The following is a 6,000-nucleotide window of genomic DNA, read 5'->3' as shown; positions in this document are numbered from 1 at the left end:
TTTGGCGCCGTACTCCACAATGTGCTTTTCTGTTACCTCAACGAAATCACAGTATGACGTTGAAATTTCAGTAGGTGGCTCCAAAGTGAGATCATTGCTGATTGCCTCTTGTTTAGCTAACAGTGAATGTTAACATGATTGTTCTTTCGCCAAAAGGCAAATCTTGGATAATGCGGGAACTAGTGATGAACGTTATGAAGTGGTCGGTTTGAGCAGGGTATACTCTCATCTTTGGCGTCGGAACTGTTAGCACTGGTGCTCCACTTCCATATACTAAGCAGTGGCGTCTGGCCTCAGTAAAACGATACTGAGATAAATCGGGTAGCCAGTGTCGGAGCTGATTCGTATCAGCCATAATGGACAGGATTTGCCGACGCTTCTCTCAGCTGTCTGCTGTACGGTAGCACTCGGCGTGTGCGCTCATCATGGTTTTGTCGACTGAACTGCTTGTGGCTTCCCCTCCGTTACATTGTAAGGTTCTTTGTATGACACCAGAGGAATAGACTGCCTCGAAGAGAGAACCACTATAACTTGGAGCTATGTCTTTTAGAAGTGTAAATAGACCTTGACCTGCCTTCCGCAAGTGATAGCGTCGTATTCTTTCACTCGCTTCTTCCCAAGGCCGTTGTAGCCGAGAACGAATGGGACTGATTTCTCGAGTGCGCAAATTATTATTGAGTGGGTCAGTGGTCTTGGACCTTGTTTCGCACTTTGTTGTAGCTGGTGCGCTGTCAAAGGAGATTTCCTCAAAGGAGGACGAGTCGTCGCTAGGTGGCAAATAGAAACTTCCTCCGGGGGTGGCTGGGGTACTGTGTTCAGGACGAGTAAGAGTCGTCTCCTCAGCCAGGAACAGCAACGTCAACTGTTATATTGCGCACGGTTCATGTTAATATATAGAAAACAAGGCGTGGCATAAATGATTGAAAATCTTTAGAAACAACCATAACAATAGCGTCGCTAAGTATAATCAGGGAGTCTGATTAAAAAAGAGCGATGCAGAATAAGAGTTGTGTGGTGACTTAATGAAATTCAGTCTTTGGTGCTGTACATATAAAATCAATGGTATGTGCTAGACTCCCAAAGTAGCTAGTACTTACCAAAGAAAGCTCATGAATACTCTTTGAAAGGGCAATAAGTTGTGGGTCTTGGCAACGCGCCAAACCCCTTCTCCACCCAATGCCCAGCGAAGAACGATGAGTGGGACAAATATCTATTTCAGAAATGTTGGAAGGGAAACTGAAAATTGTAGACCTTGATAGAATCAGTTCCACTTTAGTGCTTCGAGGGTCTTGACCGGATTGGCCACCAACTAGATATGGCCGCTGAAACGAACAATTTCTCTCCATTTTCCAATTCTTTAACCGATGACGCAGCGCAAATGACTCGATTTCGGCAGAAGTAAACACGTGCATCCTAATTACTCGGGATGCCGAATTGTAAATAATGTTTGATTTCAATTTTTTTTTTTGGACAAAGTGAGCGCTCAAGTTATACAATACACTTTAACAGACCTAAACTCACTTTCCTGCACATATCTTTGTAAAGTTGTAAAGATTTTAATCCAGTGGAGTTTGCCCGCGTAATAAGGTTTGCTGAATTTAAGAAACAGTTAGGAGCCTCGCACGTGCTAACTTCGCTTATCGGGCAAACGATGGACAAGTTCGATTTTAAAAGATAACAGCTCGAACTCTGTGAGTATTCTATATTTAGAACTTTTTGAGAGGTAAATAAAGCGTTTACCATAGACCTATTTGCGTTTGGTAATTATCTGTTTCAAACTTAGGCCCTGTTTACAAGCAGGTAGGGTAACCCTAGTGCTAGGGTTACCCTGGCAGGAGCTAGGGTTACCCTAGTGCTAGGGTAACCCTAGCTGCCTTGTAAACGCTATGCTGGGGATAACTCGCCTACCAAGGATAACTTTTTACTTGTTTTCAGACCCTTTGAACATTGATAACAATTCGTGCGGTTACCAAGCATAGGTAAGTTGTCCCGGGTGGTAGGGTAACCCTACCTGTGAATTTTTGCTTGTAAACCCGGGCTATCTTTGACCCGCCTGCTAGGGTAACCCTAGCACAAGGGTTACCCTCCTTGCTTGTAAACAGGGCCTTTGATCTCTCTTGATGGCAACCCTCAAAACAGTTTTACGTGCTCTACGAAAAGAAACATGTCTTGTGCGAACCTAAAAGCAAATCATTTTCAGTTTCCGAAGGGACAGTTTTCGAAGAAACATATAAAAGCGTGCGTCTCCTTCTGCATCGAAAGGTATCTCGTTGAACATAATTCCTAAAAGATTAGATACACCACGAAGGGGATCTATTTGCGTGTCCACTTGCCATGGGCAAATTGGTAAATATAATGAATACAAATTACAAAGTACGTATGATGCACGGTCCTTCGCAGTAGATAGCGCTATTTATGCAATAGCGAAAATCAGACCTGAAAAAAAATCAGGCCTGTACGGGATTCGAACCACTGACCTCTGTTATACTTGTGCAGCGCTCTATCAATTGAGCTAACAAGCCAACTGGAAGCAGGCCGTTAAGTTGATTCATAATAAACCCGTGATGATAAATCAGATACAATATATATATGAAGTTCATATATTTTGAACAGCGGTATTAAATACGTATGATGCACGATCCTTCGTAGTAGAGAGCGCTATTTATGCAATAGCGAAAATCAGACCTGAAAAAAAAAATCAGGCCTTTACGGAATTCAAACCACTGACCTCTGCGATACTAGTGCAGCGCTCTACCAGTTGAGCTAACAAGCCAACTGGGTGCAGGCCGTTAAGTTGATTCGTAATAAACCCGTGATGGTAAATCAGATACAATGAATATTGAAGTTCATATATTTTGAACTGCGGTATTAAATACGTATGATGCACGATCCTTCTCAGTAGATAGCTATTGCATAAATAGCTCTATCTACTGCGAAGGATCGTGCATCATACGTAATTTTACAAAGTCTCGCTTTGCGGCCAGTAACTTTTTCAGATCTACATTATTATTCCCTTTTATCTAGGTTTAGGAAATCATTAGCAATGGACTTGCCCAGGCGTTTGAATTTTGAAGCTAAATCTAGATAGGATTTCAAGTTTGTTGCACAGTCACTAGAAAATGGGAAAAGGAAATGTGTTGCGTGTATATACACCGATATAAAGTATTGCATACAAAGAACTCTCCTTCAAAATAGGCTTGTGATAACAAAAAAAAAAAACAAAAAAACAAAAAAACAAAAACGAAAATATTGTATGATAATAAGGAAGAAAATGAAGAAATGAGCAAAAGCAAGGCAAAAATATCCATGCGGACGTATTTGCGGCACGTTATCACTTAGATGTGAAGATTGCGTGACATCGATCTGGGTCTATTTTTTCAGTTCAATTAATTAGTTCCTTCACATCTTGCCTCTTTTCATTAGAGACATTCAATACAAAACTCAATAGATACCCAAAAGAGGCTCTATATGTAAGAAATGGATCCAGGTTCCGCAAAAATATTGCACAAACCGGGGAAACTTAAGGTTACACTTAGAAAATGCCGTAGCCTTATGAAAAGGCCGGTGGCTGAGCACGGCAGCAAGACACTGCAAAATTAGCGAAGAACATCAAAGTTATTTGCCTTCAAACACCCATTTAGAAGGTAAGCTGTCATCTAAATTTTATCTTAGATTTACTGGGCAGTTTTAATGGGAACTGGCAGGGTTTTTCTATGGTTTGCTCTGAAAGCGAGCTAAGGCTAGTCGAATTGTTTACATTTCCTGGTGAAACAAAATCTCTTCGAAAGGTCAAATTGGGTCAACTTGCATGGGGCCGCTCGCCTCAGAAATAATTTTTACCAAGAAAAAAATTATATCACGTTCAAAAACAGCTCTTTTAATTGCTAGGAATTAATTTTGAACGAATTCTACATAATACCGAGTATGTTTTGAGATGTTTGAAAACGGCATGGATTTTTTTTATTTTCAGTCTAGAAATTTCGGTTCTCTTTGCTTGCTCTCCAGGAATTGGGAATTACTATTGCAAGTCTGAAATGTCATCAAGGCAGCTTAGCAATACCTCCTTAATAAAATTATAAACTAAGGAAAACCATAATTTGTTATGCGCCTTCACGCGAGTTCGATTATCTGATCATGAAAATTGACCAAATTTTTGTGATTTTTCGGCTTCACGGGTGGTCGACGGTTTTTCGTAATTTTCTCAAAAATGTAAAAACTCTAGACCCTACAACTTATATCACGACTCATAATATACTATAGGTTATCTCTGGATGAAATATCGAGGGGTCCATTTTTCCGACCTTGTGCCGCCACTCACGCGGTGGTTAGGTAGAGTGACTCTTAAGTTTTCTAGCAAATTATTAAAAACCAAGAAACAGCTACCTCGATTAACATGGTCACGCAAAAAGAGAGCTGTCGCCGCACAATTAGTTAAATAAAAATTAGATGACGTTATCGAAGAGGTACATAAAGTGCAACACTCTCCTCAAGCCTCGCTCTCGGAAAACTGTTCGCACTTTGGAACCGATAATGTCGGCGGGCAAATACCCATGTATATTTTGGCTCCAAATAAAGGAAAATACATCATGCTCAACCTCACCCAATAACTGCTTAGTGCCAGACCCCAGGCAAACCCCTCGCCCACTCGTCTCCAATCTTCTTGTGCGCTACATAACTTTAGTGCCAGACCCCCCGCAAACCTCTCACCGATTCGTCTCCAGTCTTCCTGCAGCGTAATAATGAAAGACTACTCACAGGACACGACATAGAAATAAATTAGAAGGATGCACTAGAATGATAAAATCCATAGTGAGAACTTCCCAAATGTCCATGGCTTTGCGCCTGGATCGCCCCGGAAACCTTAGAGGCTTTTTACAGTTATTTATTTCATTTTCATTTTGAGATGTGATGAAATATAAATTTCTATGTGTTGAGTGCATCCTTGGTTTGGTGCCTGTGGCGCTTTTTGGATGCTTCCCTCTCCAAATGTTTCTTTTACTTCAAGTTCTTTCTTTTACTTTCCTTTTTGCGTGTTGCAATAACTTTCTCTGAATCAATGAAGGGAAAGTTAGCACGCGAGCCGGCCGTCGTCAGTTTATGACGCTGGTACGCCACCGTTTAAACAAATGCTCATTTTGAGAGATGTTTTGGCAAATGCCGTGCAGTCAGAGGTAAACTCAACAAAACAATATAAAAGCCTTAAAACCGTGCTCTTTTGAAGCGTCCAGTTTCTTTCGCTTTTCTTGGAATTCATCGCAATTTAAAGAGCAACGACGACCTTAATGTAGACAATATCATAACCGCTATCCTACTTTTATTTACACTTACAAATTCAGTTTTATTTTTGTATAACTGTAATCATTGCTTTATTAAAAACGTTCATGAAACTTTGGGTATCACGGTTTTTCTGACACCCCGGTCCTCATTATTCCCGAATAAGTTTATCAGGTGATCGTTGCTATTAGAAGGAAATGTGTATAATTTAGGTTTCTTCAGCAGAAAATCACTAAAAATAGCTCACCTTAAAAATTCACCTAAAAATAGCTCATTTATCTTTCTACGGAACCGATAATTACTTATCACGCTGGGAGTGGGGAATTGAATAATGACAATATTTAAGACCCCCATCCCCCCTTCCCTGGCCTGCTTTATTAGCAATTTGGTATATCAAAGCAGTTGAAATCGTAAATTGGCCACCGTAACAAATAGAAAAGCCGACGTCCCAGCGTTAACACTTCGTCAGAGCGAATGGAGGAATTGGGGGTTGTATGTGGGTTTAAATATAGAAGCGGAGGTACGCCATTGGTGGGAACATGGTAACGAGAAAAACACGAATGAATTAGTGGAATGAAAAGCGTTCGATGATACCTGTGGGATTATGAGTGCCGATTTGAAAGATTAACTTCTATTCAAGAGTTTTGCGGCTTTCCGTGTTGCCTAAATGTAAGGAAAGACCACGGATTGCCAATACATTGCCAATACATGTTTTAGCCAATACGT

The sequence above is a fragment of the Stylophora pistillata genome, chromosome 5 (assembly GCF_964205215.1).
Source record: "Stylophora pistillata chromosome 5, jaStyPist1.2, whole genome shotgun sequence".
Taxonomy (NCBI): Eukaryota; Metazoa; Cnidaria; class Anthozoa; order Scleractinia; family Pocilloporidae; genus Stylophora; species Stylophora pistillata.
This window is presented reverse-complemented; position numbering follows the sequence as displayed.